Source organism: Pongo abelii, chromosome 14, assembly GCF_028885655.2.
Source record: "Pongo abelii isolate AG06213 chromosome 14, NHGRI_mPonAbe1-v2.0_pri, whole genome shotgun sequence".
NCBI lineage: Eukaryota > Metazoa > Chordata > Mammalia > Primates > Hominidae > Pongo > Pongo abelii.
This window is the reverse complement of record NC_071999.2, coordinates 29,462,943-29,479,328: the sequence shown is the minus strand read 5'-3', so window position 1 is coordinate 29,479,328 and position 16,386 is coordinate 29,462,943. Positions and strand designations below refer to the sequence as shown.

The window sequence follows — 16,386 nt, the reverse complement described above, 5'->3', positions numbered from 1 at the left end:
CACTGAACCCAGTAATCAGTTCTATATTTAGTTCTTAATAGCTAGGCCGTGTGTGTGTGTGCGCGCTCACGCGCATGTATGCGCATACAGAATATTAAGAAAAAAATTAAAGGTGAGTGCTTCTGTGATGTGTGAAGCTGGTTAACCCATATATGTGGCCTGGAGAGAATTCCTGGTCAGGTAGAACTAGGGCCAATGGCTGAGGGATCTCTTTCTCTGCTGAAAGTCACTGTTTCTTTATTTGAATATAGGGGAAAATAATACTAAATCTCAGGATAAATGTGCAGATCAAAGGAAGCAGGGAATGTGGAAGGACCCTGCATAGTTACTAGGGTCTAGCTGGTATTCAGTAGACATGTAGCACTTACAGAATCTCAGCCCTGAATGGACTTTAAGGTTCTAAAAGGCTAAGGTACCTGTCTCCTGCTATGTCCCTGACAATTCCTACGAAGCCATGGACCAAATAAGTAATAGTAAAATAAGAGTTTATTACATTGAATGAAAGACAGTGTCTGCTTGAATGTTAATTTGATCAGAGTCCTGCCAGAGAATTCCCAGCCAAACAATGTTGTCTTGGTTCATCATAAGTAACAGAGCAGCAAGGTTGAGAGACAGCAGAAGGGTGGCATAGGATGAGTCTCCAAACCCAACTGCTTGGGTTGGTATCTCACTCAGGTATTTAAGAGTTGTGTGACCTTGGACATGTCAATTAGCCTCTCTGAGCTGTGGTCTCTTCACCTGTAAAGGGGATAGAATGGTAACACTAATGCCCCAGGGACAATATAGGTCTATAGAATATATATAAAATGCTTGGAACTGTGCCTGGTGCACAGTGTTTGTTGTTGTTGTTATTATTGTCATTACCATTTACTTATTATTGTTCTTAGTGGTTAAAAGTGTAGACTTTGGTTTGAGTCTTGGCGTTGCCACTTACCACTAACTTTGTCACCTTGGACAGTCTCTCAACTTTTCAAAGCCTCTATTTCCTCATCTGTTATTTGAGGATGTCTCTTACTTCCTGGGGTTACTGTGAGGATCAAATGAGACAATATGTGCAAAGCACTTAGCATGGTATCCATCACAGAGAAAGCACTTCATCGACGTTATCTGTTTTATGATCTTGAGAACACTATTCATTCATCAAATATTTCTGAAGCCTGTGCTGAGTGTAGGCTTGGTACCGGAATAAAATTTCTTCCTTCTTTAATGAGGAAATGTTCACATCTTTTCTGTTTGGGAGGAACATTTACTTCCTCTATCATAATCAAAAGCATTGTAATATTGTACAAAAATCTGGAGGAGGGTAAGGGGTGGGGAATCCCCTACAGGGATTTGGCTGTAGGAGTCACCACACTCATGAAGAAGCCCCAGCAACAAAGCATTTGCATACCCAGGACCTGGGACTGCAGCTGATGGACAAGTGGCCACAATCACCTCTGGGGTAGCCACCCATCCCAGTCTTTGAATGCCATCTGGCAATATTCTTAACTGTGCCCCCCTTTCCCCTGAAAACTGTCCTGGGCTAGATGTTAAATTATATGGTTCCTGATACTTGATTTCCTTAAGACAAACACTCCCCTCTAGCTCAAAGGAATGTGGCTGCAAGTGCCATTTGGCTACGTCTCGCATTTGGGAAGGGTGCCTGGCACCTTGTGGATTGAGAAGGCAAGGGGGCCTCTCTGGTGTTGTCAGGGGGTGTCACACAGGGAAGGCCAGGGAGAAAACTCTCCTTCCTTCTCCTGGAAAAGTTATAGGTGTTTATTTCTTTCTGTCTTTTTCCAGGTCATCACACTTTATAGAAACTTTGTCATCTTTGAAGACTCTGAAAGTGAGTGGCTATTTACTGAGAGAGAGCAGCACAGAGAGGCCAAATTAAAACAACAACAACCACCCCCGCCCCAGAAAACAAGCAACCAACCAGTGCCACAGAAAAAACTCTCACCTTAATTTCAATTCTGTTCTCCGTTGGTTGTGTGTTGTTGTTGATGGAGAAGTGTGTATCTGTCCCTGTGTTCTAACTTGTACAACTTTATGACAGCCTGGTGAGAGGGAGCATGGTACTATTGAGAGGAGGCATTGGTTGAATATTTTAGAGCTGTGTTCACTATAACTCATTAAAAAAACAATTAACTAGAAAGGGAAAGATAGAGATTTCCCAGGATTTCTACAATGCTGATGTGTTAATTTTATTAGCAGATCAAAAAATATATTTTTAGAAATAATGACTATCACAGTAAAACTTACACAGTGATTATTGCATGCCAGATTTTTTAAAAAAATTCTTCCTACATATTAACTTCTTTAATCCTAACAACCAGATTCTGGTTAAAAGATACTATCATTATCTCCAGTTTTCAGATATGGATACTGTGGCACAGAAATGTTGACTATTAATAACTTGCCCAAGATCAATGTCTGGCCAATGGTAGAGATTCTGCCCAAGAAGTCACGTGCTAGAGTCTAATTCTTTTTAGCCAAATTCCGTATCTCTTTCTAGACTTAAAGCCTGGGATAGGGAGATTGAGACACAGAAAGGTTAAGTAACTTGCTGAAGTCACACAGCTAAGAAGCAAGGGAGCAGGGAATCAAACTCAGCTCTTTCTAGGTCCAATGACTGTACCCTTAGGAGTTATTCGTGTTTTTTCTCTTTCCTCATTGAGTTTCCTAAAAGATTATCATGAAGGCTCAGTGAGACAAGGTATGTGGGTATGTTTAGCAAACTATAAAGCACCATACAAGCTGTCGTTTGTAAATTAGATTCAAGAACTAGAGGGGAAACTGGAAGAACCTCACCTTGCATTTGAGGTGCAGAAGACAGACCCACACCCTTGCAGTGAGGAGATAAAACAGTAGAGATGCAAAGGAAAATCAGGTGGGATCTTAAAAACAGACAGAGTGGAAGAAGGGAACATTTATCTTTTAGTGCTAAATGTGCTAAGTGATAAAAGCAACAGACCCAGCACTTTGTTCTCTGTGACCACGGCTCAGAACCCAATGCTGTTAAAATGTCTTCAGCAACAACAGTAGCAACTTCATTTTAGCCAAAGACATTTTACCTCCTTCCTCTCACCGAACTTTCCTTTCTTCAAACAGTTTCCGAGCACTTCTCCAAGTGATTGGCTCTTTTCAGACACCTCTGCAGAAGGGTTTTAATTTGCATCACCATATGGAAATCTTCATCTTGAGCTACATGGCTCCTCTGGGCTGTAATAAGCCCACAGAATCGCACTTACTGATGATCTGAAAGTGGTACAAAGACTGACAGCTCTTCCCTCCCAATTTTAGCCCCTCTTTCCCAAAATACTGGCATCTGCCAAAGGCCCAGTTGTTTTCCATGGGGGCAAAATTGCCTGTCTCTCTCTTCAAGCTAACTTTAATTGTACATTCCTTTCATCTGTTCAAAATCTGATTTAAATATGAATTCCTAGAACAGAAATATCCAGCACTCAAAAGATTGTAACCTTGTTACAGTTTGTCCAGCTACACAGTGGTCATATTGTTCTCCTCTATTTGGTGATGTCCCGGCAAAAGAGACTAAATGACAACGTTTGGTAAAATAGCAACATTAATCACAGTGAAAGTGATTTATTATTAATCTACCATTCTGTGGCTGTCCCTTGGTTATTTGTGAATACGTATCAAGCCCAAACTTTGAAAATTTGATGATTGGTTTCTTGCAGTTTCATTATTTCTCCCTTCTCTATGAGTTTGATGTGTGTGGAAAGTTTCTCAAATACGTGTCCAGTAAATGAATCTTGGACTCAAAAACAGGCAGAGCAAGAAAAAAAGTCTGGTTATTAATTTAACAAATAGTTACTGAATGTCTTAACTGTCTTAGGTATAGCCCAATGTGCTGAGAGTATAGCAGTGAACAAGGACATAGTCTTTGTCCTCACAAACTTACATGCTAGTGGGGCAAAAGCCAATGAAAGAACAAGAAAAGACATATACATTTTATACATTGCAATAAATGCTTAGAATGAAAAAAGCAGGGGTATTGCAAAAGAAAATTATGGAGGAAAAACTTAGAGAATGCTCCATGATGACTCAACTCCAAAACTTAGTGTTGTGGATGAAAAAAAAGGTCAGACATAACGCCCACGTGTTTGGCCAACCCACAGTTGAAGCAGGTGCTGCTTCTTCAACAATATGCTAGTAGATATAGCAGTAAAATATACCGTACTCTTGTAGTGAATTTTCTGAGAGAATTTGTCTTGAAGATATGTGATATGTATACAGTTAATATGTGTACAGAATACGTTCCTGGGAAAATGCTAAAAAACATTCTGGTACTCTTTTTTGGATTGCTATGGCCAGGATGCTGTGGAAGCATGGAGTTCTTCTCCCTTCTCCTAGACGCTAACTCCGAATTCTTACAGTGAAACTCATTTTCATGCATTGGGTAGATAAGTCCCCTAAACTTGCGATCTGATGCCTCTTAGACTCAATATCCAGGAGAAGAAATATCCATAGATGTAGAAAAGTAGGATAGCATGCTCCTGACAAAGTAGGAAGAAGTGCTCCATCACTTTCCTCAGCAGGTACACTAGCTCAGTGACTAGTCTCAATTCACTAGTGAAGACTCACCCACAATTTCCCTACGTTTCCTGTTTCTGCTCATGATTCTCTTTCCATGAGGGAATCCCTAAGGATGGAGCTCACTTCTATTATCTTTGTGGTTTGGTCTTATTTTGCAGGTGGTAGTTTCTAGCAGCTTCTTACAAAACTTTGAGGTGTCATCCCTGAACTGACTCAGGTGCCACAAACCCCTCATAAATCCCATGTTGTATTGTCAGAGTGCTTATCACACAAGAGCAATGGTTATTCTCTTACATAAAACCCCATCAAGGGTCTCCTATAACTTGTTATACTAAGATCAAGCTAGATATAACAAGAGTTTCAATTTTCTACTGCTCTGTAACAAACTATCCTAAAACTCAGTAACTTAAAATAATGATTTATTATTATATCTCATGATTCTGGAATTGATGGGCTCAGCTGGGTTGTTCTTGTTTGTAATCCTTTATATGGGTCCACCCAGAAGTTGTCATCTGAAAGCTTCTTCACTCACACGTCTGGTGCCTGGACTAGGATGGCTGGATCATCTGGGGCTGGTCAGACATCAGTTACTTTATGCAGCACCTCTATGTGGCTAGCATAGGCATCCTCATAGCATGGTGGTCATAGTGTAGGCAGGCTTCTAATATGGCCACTGGCTGCATCAGAATTGGTGTTGCCAGTGAATATGGAATATGGAATATGGAAGCTGCCAGTCTCTTAAGGCCTGGGCCTGGAAACTGGCATAAGGTCACTTGTGTCACAGTCTGTTGATCAGAGACCATTCACATTCAAAGGGAGGGGATATATATTCTCACCTTTTAAGGGAATGAGTGTCAAAGAATTTGTGGCCATCGTCAATCTGTCACAAACCTATTGCTCCTTTTATACGAGAGCCTTTAATGCATATGAAGAAAGCAAATGTAGACCATTATATTTTTTCTTTACAGGCCATACTCACCAGTTCCTTTAACCTTCAGATCCTTCACATCCTTGCCAACTCCCATATGCGTTCCAAATTGTCAAAGTCCCATGTAAAACATGGTTTTCAGGTCTTGATTCATTATCCCTGATGTAGTTGTTCTAGTACAGAGGAATGAACTGATCAACATCTCTTTTCTGGAAAATATAATTCTATGTATGCAGCCTAAGTTTGCATTTCTTTTGTTTTTATTAGCTATGTTATAGTTTTGATCCATATCAAGCTAAAATGACATTTTAATTATAAAAAGTAATTGCAGCAAACATGTAAAATATGAAACAACACAAAGAAAAATAAGATCATCTGTATTCTCACCACTGAGAATTAACCACTGCTACCTCTCTGGCCTTTTTTCCTATTAATATCTGTGCATAAGTGTGTGTATTCTGTGCCCTGGTTGTTATCCACTTAACAAAATAGTATGGGCATTTTCCTCACATGAGTAAATCTACATTGTCCTCTGTAGTGGCGGCATTATATCATATTTTGCGGTCAAGTGAAACACTTACATCTTTTTTGGTTGAAATGCAGTTAATCCAGATTGTCTTCATTCTGTACTTGTGTAGTTTTAAAAATTAACCTAAATGTATGACTTTACCTTTTTTTTTGTTAAAAATTATATTGTTGCTTTTAAGGTAAATTATTACAGCCGGTTATAACCTTTTAAGTTCTGATTTTATCAACAAAGCTTTCCCAGATTTATGTAATTTAAAAATCAGTAAGTATTATAATCACTGCTATATAATTAAAAATAGGATAGAGCCTCCTAACATTTCCCTGGAGACTGCCCTCCAAGTTTCATTACTCCATTGATCAAACACTCTTTGGCTCTGATCAATTAATCATCTGAGTAGTACTATCATGTGACTTGTTTCTCCATTTGAAAACGAGAATTTTCAACACTAGGAGAAAAGACTGCCAACCATTTTGCCATTTGAATACATTCTATCTGTCACGTTCCCTTTTATGTCCATCTCATAATTTTATTAAAGAAAACAGATTGGAGTGGTTTGTCCTAACTTCTTTTTGGATCCATGCTGTTGTCTTTTTCTATTGTGTTTAACAACCAACAGTTTAATTTTTCAATGATTAAATATATATCCTTGGACTATAGATAACAAAACCTATTTTTAAAAATCCAGATGCATTTCCAATTACCCATAATCCTTCAAAGTGTACCCCCTGTGGCTTGACATTCTCATCCTTAAGTCCTTTAAGTTCACTTCAATGTGGCTCAGTCAAGCGATTTGGACTCACTCAAAGCAGTGATGAGCTTTCTTCTATCTTATTTATCTCAGATTTCTGAACCCTGCAAAAACATTTGTTCTACCCTCTTTGTATGAAGGTTATTTTCACTGAAAGGGTCAAGGCAAAATAGAAGTTGAAGAAGTAGAGTAGTTGTGTTTTCTCTCTATCTCCTGTTCCTATTACACCCTCTGCTTCAAGTAATGGATCCATTTTTTTCCCTCTCTATACTACCTGAGAGCTCACACATCTTGAGATTCTTCAGAGTGACTAACATCTTGCCTTACTTGTTATAGGTGTATTAGAACTCTTTTTGTTGCAAGGGACAGAAATCCAACTCAAACTTGCTGAAACCAGAAAACCTTTTAGAAACAGAAGTATACAGCAACTTGATTCAATATCAGACAAGCTTTCAATCCAGCTAGCTGTAGAGATGCAAATAACACCATCAGGACTTGGATTCTCTCTCTCCATCTCTCTAAAGTGCATCTCCCTCTGATTTCACTTGGAGAAAGTCTCCCTCCACATAGGAGCTCCAGAATTATATCTTCACAGTGCCAAGCCCTGGGAAAAACAAAATTATTCTTACTTGGTTGCCCAAGCACAAGTCCCAGGGTCAGCTCTATTTGACTCCATTGGCTTGAATTATGTCATGTGGCCATTCCTGAGCCAATCACCATGACCCTGAGCTTGTTACTCTCTGATTGGCCTGACCTTGGTCACTTGCCTACCATAGTGCTTGGGCTACAATGAACTCCACAATAAAGAATAGTGAGAGAGTGAACTGGATGAACAACAAAGAGGAACTGGATGGACAACAGAAACTGCCTACTGTGAAATAGGACCATGGAGGAGATGCCAATCAAAGCAGAAATAAGGGGAGAAATTCCCTGACTGCTGTCTCTTAGTCCTCCAATCTCCCAATATTGCCTCTCATTGGCTAGTCCAGAAGGCAGCTGGCAAGAAGTCTGGAAAATGTCATATTCAGGACAAAAGAGAGGAATGTATCTGACACCAAGGAGGCAAATGAATGACACCCTCCTTGTAGCAAGAAATAAAGATTGAGATTACTTTCCCATGGAAAATTAACAGCTTCATCTTGATCCTTTTCTTTGCTATAGTAGAAGAATTTGAAGCCTTTCTGCTATTGAGGAAACGGAGGCTCAGTTTTCCAGATTTTGGCCATAGGTCCTAGAGGCTACTGAGACAGCCAGGTGGTAGGGGGTCCCCAGAGAAACTCCAGCCAGCTTGTGCACTGCGATGGAGCCTCAGGAAGTTTGCAGCTTGCAGCAGGAAGGAGCCTGGCTGCTCCTCTTCCTGTGTGGAACCTGGGATTAGAACAGCTGACAGGAAGTGCTCTAGCAGGGACTCTGGCCTAGTGAGAGTCCTTGTTTCCCCCTTTCTTCCTTTTCACTCAATAAAGCCCTGTCTTACTCACCATTCAAATTGTCTGCAAGCCTGAATTTTCATGGCTGTGGGACAAAGAACCCTATTTTTAGCTGAACTAAGGAAAAGTCCTGCAACATTTTTGGCACCCAATGTGGGACTCGAGAAGCGGTGAGTGAAATGGGGACTCAAAACCTCTCACTGTTGCTTCTAAACCTTTTCATCCTCAGACTTCTGAACGTGAGGGAACCATGCCCCCACCCCCTGTCACTCCTGGGCCTTTTCATGGCCTTTTCCTTCCTTTTTCAGGAGCTAACCAGCAAGCAGCAGCTCCCCGCCACTTCCCACTCCCTGCCAGTGCAGGGACACATGGCCCAAGGGTCCCACACAGTTGGCTGGCTGGTTCCCAGCCACAAGCTGCCAGAGCCTACCCCTTCCCCAGTCAACGGGTTTTACTCCATCAGACAGTAATTAAGCTTAAACTTTTCTCCCTGGTGGAGGAACCTGTTGCATAAGTATAAGAGGTTCTTCCCCAGGCATTTTTAAACTGTTTCTTTTCTTTCCTCTTTTCCACCCTGTCGGCAGTTAACTTTTAGATTTTTTTTTAGGAGATGTTTTACTGGCCAGCTCTCATCAACTATCACTGTGTGTAGTCTCTGCAAAGTTTTGGTTGTGAAATCAAGCCTCCATCTTGTTTTACATCCTGAGGGCATGGCTTGTAATTCCTGTGGCAAGGCTTTGTTTAGCAATTCTGCCTTAGGGAATAAGTTTCTTTCTGGTTCGATAGCTGCATGTTTTCCTAGCTCTGTCTCTTAAGGGAACCCACCCAGTGACTGGGTTTTCTTCTGCCTGACTGTGTATGTACTGTGTGTGATGTCTGTGAAAAGAGCTTTAATAATTTGGCCTAAAGGAAAACAAGTGCTTGGATCTAATATTTTTTAAAGGGAATATAAAATATGTGGTACCTTTCAGTTCATGTGACTTTAAATTTTGAGAAATAAAAGCAGCACTAAAGACTATCGGTAAAACGCAGGTCAGATGCAAGGTTTTGAGGTTACAAACTGCTTTTTGGGTTTTGAGAACTATTTGACTTGTGGACTTCACAGATGGTAAGGCTTGGGGACATATGGAATTAACCATGCCCTTAACTAAGAAGGCAAACCTTGGCTGCAGTTAGCACACAATTAAAGCAACTTACCAAGTTTTACCTTAAAGTTAAAAATTGCTAGGAGTTAATTAAAACTACTAGAAATAGATTTACATGCAAGGTGTGTAAGAGCAGTAAAATGTGTTTTTTAGTAAACAGTTATAAGAAGGCATGGAAATGTAAACTATTGCCTAGGGTTAAAGGATTGTTTTGAGTTAAATTAGGAAAAAGCTGAAGGTTCAAAGAAGTAGTGGAAGAATTGTGGAAATTAATCTTACGGAAGAGGTTCTCTGTGTGAAGATATTGACTAAATTCAAAAAGGGCTATTATATGGTTTTTCTGTTAATTGAACATTAAAGTAAACGCATAATGAGGTTTTCTTAAGGTGCTAACCTGCTCTTTGGCAAAATTTGTAAAGGGTTATAAAAGGTTTTTTCTTCTTTAAAATTTCTGAGTCATCATTTTGGCAAAATAAATAACTTATGGTAATCTGTAATTCTATTTCATAATATCAAGTGTTTTAAACTTCAAAGATATTTAACAGGCTTCCCCAAATCAAACTTCAGTTTCAAAATTGTCTTTCCTGATGCCTGGCTGTTTGGATGTTTCAGAGGGCCCCTGAAACATTCAGAAAAAAGAGGTAAACAGGATTATTTGACATGTTTAGGTACACGGGATTGCCAAAATGATGCTCAATCTTCTTTAGGCTGTATTTTTGTGAGTAAGGCTAATATATGTTCCAAAATTTTATGGGATTTAAAAAATTCTAATGTCCAAAGTATGTGCTGTCAATCATAATTAAGGTTGTTATGTTAAGTTATTGTAAACCATGGAGATAACCAAACTTCTTTGTCAATTGTGTTTCTAACTGTAACTACCCTGGACATTTTGCTATTCATATACAATTGTTGTCTTGTTTTAATCCTTTTTGAAGATGGTTTATAATGAGCTATAGAACTTTAACAGGTGCTGTCAAGTACAGGCTTCTGATAACTTTAGAGATTGTAACATTGGAATAAAGGAAAATGTACAGGCCTCATAAAGAGCTGAAATGTTCACAAATATCAAGCAAAACAAGATTTAACTAAATGGACTGAACTCAGGAAGCTGAAGCAAATCTTTTTGACTTTTGCTTAGAATATTGCTGATCCTTGTTTTGTTTTTCAGAGTCAAAGAAACCTATTTTGAATTATTTATGGCCTTTAATAAGTAATGTATATACACTCCTGCAATTAAAATTTGGAGCATCTTTCTTTCTCTCTTCCTGGTTTCTCTAGAATTTGGAAACTATTTGTGAGTATTCTTATGGCAATGTAGTTGTTTGCCTCAGTGCAATAAGAATCCATTTTTCTTTTGCAACAGAACACAGTTGGAGAAAGTGGTTATTTTGCCAAGGCTTTTACTGGAAGGGTATGCTTCCCTTTAAGGAGTCAAGCTTGACTTTCAGAGCTGATAAAAGCCCTGTGGGGAAATTGACCTCATACTCTTGCCTACAGAGTCCCTGTACAGGGTTCCTGACCTGTGATCTGTAAAGAATGTCACTTTCTAACAGGTCTAGGAGCTCCAATTTTATCTTGGGACCTTAAGAGAAGAGAAACACCCACTCATAGGTGTTTGAGGATGCAAACCCATGGTTGGGCTCAGCTTTAAAAGGTCTTATCTGAGATTCCTTGTGGAACAAATTTCCATTAAAGCCAATCCAAAAGGCCTATGTAGAAATAATTGTTCTTGCTGCACTTTATTCAAATAATCAGGCCAAGTATAAGACTAATGTCTATTTTTCAAACCACTCAGTTCTATGATGATTTGTGTTTTTAACAAACATGAGGACTGTAGAGAGAGAAATTATGTTCCAAAACTTACCACACATTTGTCATTAAATCCTAAACTAATTAGTTGTTTGTAAGTTTTCACCTACATTTTAGCCTAACCCTGCTTGTCCTGTGAACCAACCAGCAATCCCTGGCTGCAGCTCAAAAATAACAAAAAGGATGGGTAATGCAAAAATCTGGGTCAATATTCTAGTTCTGAGCAATTATCATGCAAATCCTGCCAGGTGATGGGAATAAATAGGATACCCATCACTCGGAGGTTTCCTTTTTCGGAAAGTAAGACCAAGGGAGCTAATCAAAGCCAAGCACCATGCACCCAAATCTTAGCAAGCATAACTATAGCCACCAATTATCTGGGTATATCACAAGGCATCCTTTCCTCTCCCTTGTTGGAGGAGGACTCACTTCCACAGTTTCACCTTCGCATTTGGCTTATGACAAGGAGTCCACGCAACCCCCTTAGAGGCACATTTTTGTCCCAAACTTAATTCCAAGCTTCGGGTCAAAACCCTAGGAAGGATAACTGGATCTAAGGGATCCAGAGGCAGATGACAACAGAGGTTAAAAGGCACAGTGCAGGTGAGTGTGGCTGATTGCTGCCGATTAAGCCAAGCCCAAGCTTCCTGCTTCATGGCTAAAGGCCATGTTAATATCCATGGCATAAATGAGGTCTAGGGAACTCCAAGGCTACTGACAGTAGGCGGGATAGAGGCACAGGTGAGAGCCAATAATTCCTATTCTCAAGGCCCTCCCTGCTTCATGAGTGCAAGCCACTTTAGCACTCATGACGGGACCAGCCAAGGTCACCAGGACTCAGGGATGCAAAGATGGGAGAGTGAAAGAGGATGCTCTTTCCTCTCTCCCTCATGTACCCTGGGTATCTGCTAGGAGTATCTGCTAGGGAGAAAAGGAAACCAGGGACGCCTGCCCCCCTCTTTCTAGATAGGTAGCCATTCATCTTCAGTCTGTACCCCTTTAGAATGCATCCTGAACCCCTGGGGCTCCTTTGAAAAAATACCCTTTTTCCCCTCTCTCTTCCTCTGTCCTCTCTTCACAGATAGGTAATTGTGTCTCTATACTATGGGACACTCCCCTCAGATGCATCCTCCAAATTGGAAAGAGTTAATTTTCCAAACCTTAAACTGATTGGCTTAGGATTTGGCTCAGAGGAAGGGAATCTGGAAGCCCAACATTCCAGCAAAAGGGTAAAGTTTTTTTTGACAGTCAGGCTTTTGGCTGCCCTCTCCCTGTGCAAACTGGTAAAAGGCCTCAGAATTTTTGAGCTGTCTTTACCCTGCTCCTTGTTTCATTTTGATACATGTGTTCTAATAACCTGGTTTGTCTGTCCTTGCCTTCAGGCCATCAAACTCTGAACAGTCATGCAACTGGAGCCTCTGATGATGGCCCCTTCTGCTGGGAACCCTTAGATAGGCCTCTAGGGAAGCTCTGACTGCCATTTCCCCAAAACAGAGCCCTCTATCAGCAGGAAGCAGTTAAGATTGGACTTCATCCTTATCCTTAATCTAACAGCAGTTAGATGTACTTCTTTAGGGTGGGTAATGAGACAGCCAGGTGGGAGGGGGTCCCCAGAGAAACTCCAGCCAGCCTGAGCACTGGGGTGGAGCTTCACGAAGTTTATGCTGTTTGCAGTGGGAAGGAGCATAGCCCCTCCTCTTCCTGTGTGGAACCTGGGATTTGAAAGGCTGGTGGGAAGTGCTCTAGAAGGGTCTCTGGCCTAGTGAGAGTCCCTGTTTCCCCGTTTCTTCCTTTTCACCTAGTAAAACCCTGTCTTACTCACCATTCAAATTGTCTGAGAGCCTGAATTTTCACGGCTGTGGGACAAAGAACCCTGTCTTTAGCTGAACTAAGGAAAAGTCCTGCAACACTACTGGTGGTCCAGGAGTGACTGTTTTGTTTCTTAGAGCATGGAAAGGTCTGAGGGGTCCTGAAGGAAAGGTCAAGCCAGCTGTGGTGATGGAGGTCTACTTGGGGTGCTCAGGGAAGGGGCATTTTATCTTCTAAAACAGAAGTGCAAGTCTTGACTTGGTTCCTGAGTGTGAATAGTGTGAGTTATATAGTGGGTTCAGGTAACGAGGGGGAACAGAATTGTCTTTTTTATTTTTGAGTGCAGTATAGCAAGAGTCTGAACAGTGAAAGAATCCTGTAATTCAACATTTCAATAGCTGGCATCACCAAACTGGTATGTTTTAATTGAGTGTCAGCTCTGCTCATAATCCTCCTTCTCCAGGAATTCTTCAGACATTTTGGCGACCCACAGACATTCTACTAGATCCAAGGCTGCTCTGTGAAATCACTTGTGTTGGGATTATTTACTGAGAGTTCAATTTGTGCTTCATGTTGTAGTTATATCTTACCACAGAGCATCCAAAAACCTCTTTCAAGAACACATAGCCAACTCTTTGAGTTCCTTTGCCTCAGGAACTTTTGTGTTGCCAAAATAAAGCAGACTCTTGTATTGGAAAGCCCAGGCTCTCTGAAAGGGGAATGTTAGAGGTGCCTCACAAGCAGCCCAGGGCTGAAAGCAGAAAAGAGATGTGTCTGGTTTGGTCTTGAACAGTATTAGTCAGTACAGAGTTTAAGTCTAAATGTTGCTAACATTTAAAAATGAAGACATTCGACAAATAAACCCAGATTTCAGGGTTTTACCAGAAAATTGAATGCTTAGTCAATACTGGTTCCACATTGCAGTGCCAACAATGGTGTTGTCCCCTTTAGAAAGCATGCATTTGGCCAGGCGTGGTGGCTCACACCTGTAATTCCAACACTTTGGGAGGATGAGACCGGCAGATCACGAGGTCAGGAGTTCAAGACCAGCCTGACCAATATGGTGAAACCCCATCTCTACTAAAAATACAAAAATTAGCCGGGCATGGTGGCGTGCACCTGTAGTCCCAGCTACTTGGGAGGCTGAGGCAGGAGAACCACTTGAACCCAGGAGGCAGAGGTTGCAGTGAGCTGAGATTGCGCCACTGCACTCAGCCTGGACAACAGAGCAAGACTCAAAAAAAAAAAAAAAAAAAGCATGCATTTCTGGTTAGCCACAGTCTTTACCACTCTCTCTTGTCTTGCTGACCCAGACTTGAGAGTCAGTTGCCATTTAATCATGTTGTCCAGTGGGCAGGTGCTGCTCATTGGCACCACCTGCTGGGCATCTTAGGTATTTAAGTTTCTGACTCAGGCTAGACGCAGCTAGGGAGAAAATAGCCACTATTTTTCTACAAGCCACTGATTTTTGTGGGCCCTGTGAGGGGAAGAGTCCAACTCCCCACTTTGGTACTTCTGTGAGGTGACTTGTGGATGACTGGGAGACCAGATACTGCGCTCTTGGTTGTTGTGATAGAAGATCTCTGGGCTCAAGCCTGGATCGTCTCCCTCAAAGGACCAGACTAGCTTAGACCAGGATCACTCAGCTGTAATAAATGAAGACAGAAGACATGGGGATTTCTCTCTAAAAATTTAGGGTGTGCAAGAACCCTAGTGCTTTTGAACAGCATTAGAAGGCAGGCTTATAGGATTATAGAACTGAATATCCCTCCTGCAATGTGGGAGAGAGTTCAGAGAAAAGTATTGATTAAGAGACATAATATTAATATACAGACACAGTTATATAATAGCTGGAAAGATGTTTGGCTGTGCCTTCAGCTATTAGTCACAGTTCTTCTGGGAAACAGAACCAACAGAATCAGTCAATCTATCTAGGTATCTGTGTCTATCTATCTACCTATCTGTCTATCTATCTATCCATCCATCCATCCAGTCTTTCTGTCTAGAGAGATGCCGGAGACCTGGGAGAGACAATGAATAACTACTGTCTGAGTCTGAGTTGGAGCTAGAGTCTACAGCCAAAAGCAGAAGACCCATGTCCTATCTCAAAGACCATTAGGCATAGAGAGCGAATTCTTTCTTACTCAGCCTTTTGTTATATTCAGGCCTTCAATGAATTGAATGAGGCCCACCTACTTTGGGGAAGAAACTGCTTTACTCAGTCTACTGATTTAAATGTTAATCTCATCCAGAAACACTCTCACAGACACACCCAGAATAATGCTTCACCACATATCTTGGGCTCCCTGTGGCCCAGTCAAGTTGACATATGAAATTAACCATCACTCCTCATGCCTACCTATAGCAAGAGCTGGGATGAATCCCATCCTCCCATCTGAAGGGCTGGCTGCATGTGTTTGCTTATGTGCTGTCACCAAGGAACAGTTTCTCTTTGTTTTGTCATCGTATGAAGCTGCATGTCTGAAATGATCTGATGATGATTTTTCAAAAAGCCTTCAGTACAGAGCTGCTTTTTTTGTTGTTGTTGTTTTTATGTTTGTTAAGAGCAGATGCTCTAATAGCCTGTCTCTTATTGCATGGGAAAGTACAAAGGAAGTGATGGAGCCACCATATATTTCCAAATTTCTGCTGACATTCCTGGGGGATGCTGCAGTAACTCCTAAGGCTGCCTTTATTTTATCTGCATAGCCCAGCCTATGCACTACCTTCAGAGTTATTTTCCCAGATCCTGAGCCTAATCATGCTTCACTCATTTATAGTCTATCTCTGGGTCCCATGCCTTCCTCTGGAGCCTGGACTCTTTGACAGGGCATTCTGGCATTCGAGACTCTTCCTGCATTGCCAGCTTCATCTCTCCATCACCATGTGCTCTGTCCAATTTCCCAAATATTCTGTTCCCTGCTTCTTTCCAGGTCTCTGTTTACCCTGCTCCTCCAGCCTGAGTTCCTTTTCTTTTTCTGTTCTGCTTGTTGAACTCCTGCCAAACTCCGATTTTGACATCAAAGCCCACCTTGAATGCTGCTTGTCTCTAAAGCCATCACTGGCATTTCCAGTAGGTATTGCAGTACTTTGGATCTCTATCCTAGCACCTTCCCTGAATTACTGTGTGCATGCTCCACTTCCCCGACTAGAACCAATACTTCTCAAGGGCCACAGAGCCATCCCCTACAAGAGAATTTGGACAAGAGGAAAATGAGGTGAATCTTCTCAGTGTTAAATTATCAAATCAACTCAATAGGCCAGAAAAGTCATATACAAAGACCACTTAAGTAGTCAGAATAATTCTTGGTTCAGAGTGCAACTTGATTTAAGTTGTTTTTAAAGCAGCATTCATCACCCTGTAATCTAGAGGTGAGGGAGGTGTGTTTGTTTGGAAGAGTTCATTATCCTGTCATATCTTCCCTTTGTTGGTTTGCATGATGAGTTAGCAT

The 16,386-nt window shown here is 41.1% G+C and overlaps 1 protein-coding gene and 1 long non-coding RNA gene across 2 annotated transcripts in view; one reads left to right on the top strand and one right to left on the bottom strand.

The window, feature by feature from the left end:
* Positions 1 to 16,386, top strand: part of LOC129047184 (uncharacterized) — a 608,921-nt gene that overhangs the window by 312,966 nt on the left and 279,569 nt on the right. The window lies entirely within an intron of this gene.
* On the bottom strand, positions 470 to 15,350 carry LOC134759833 (uncharacterized). Its single transcript, XR_010136670.1, has 5 exons — positions 15,294 to 15,350; positions 5,519 to 5,640; positions 1,943 to 2,039; positions 935 to 1,027; positions 470 to 738 (listed from the first exon to the last, which is right to left on the bottom strand). It is a non-coding gene; the product is annotated as an uncharacterized LOC134759833 (long non-coding RNA).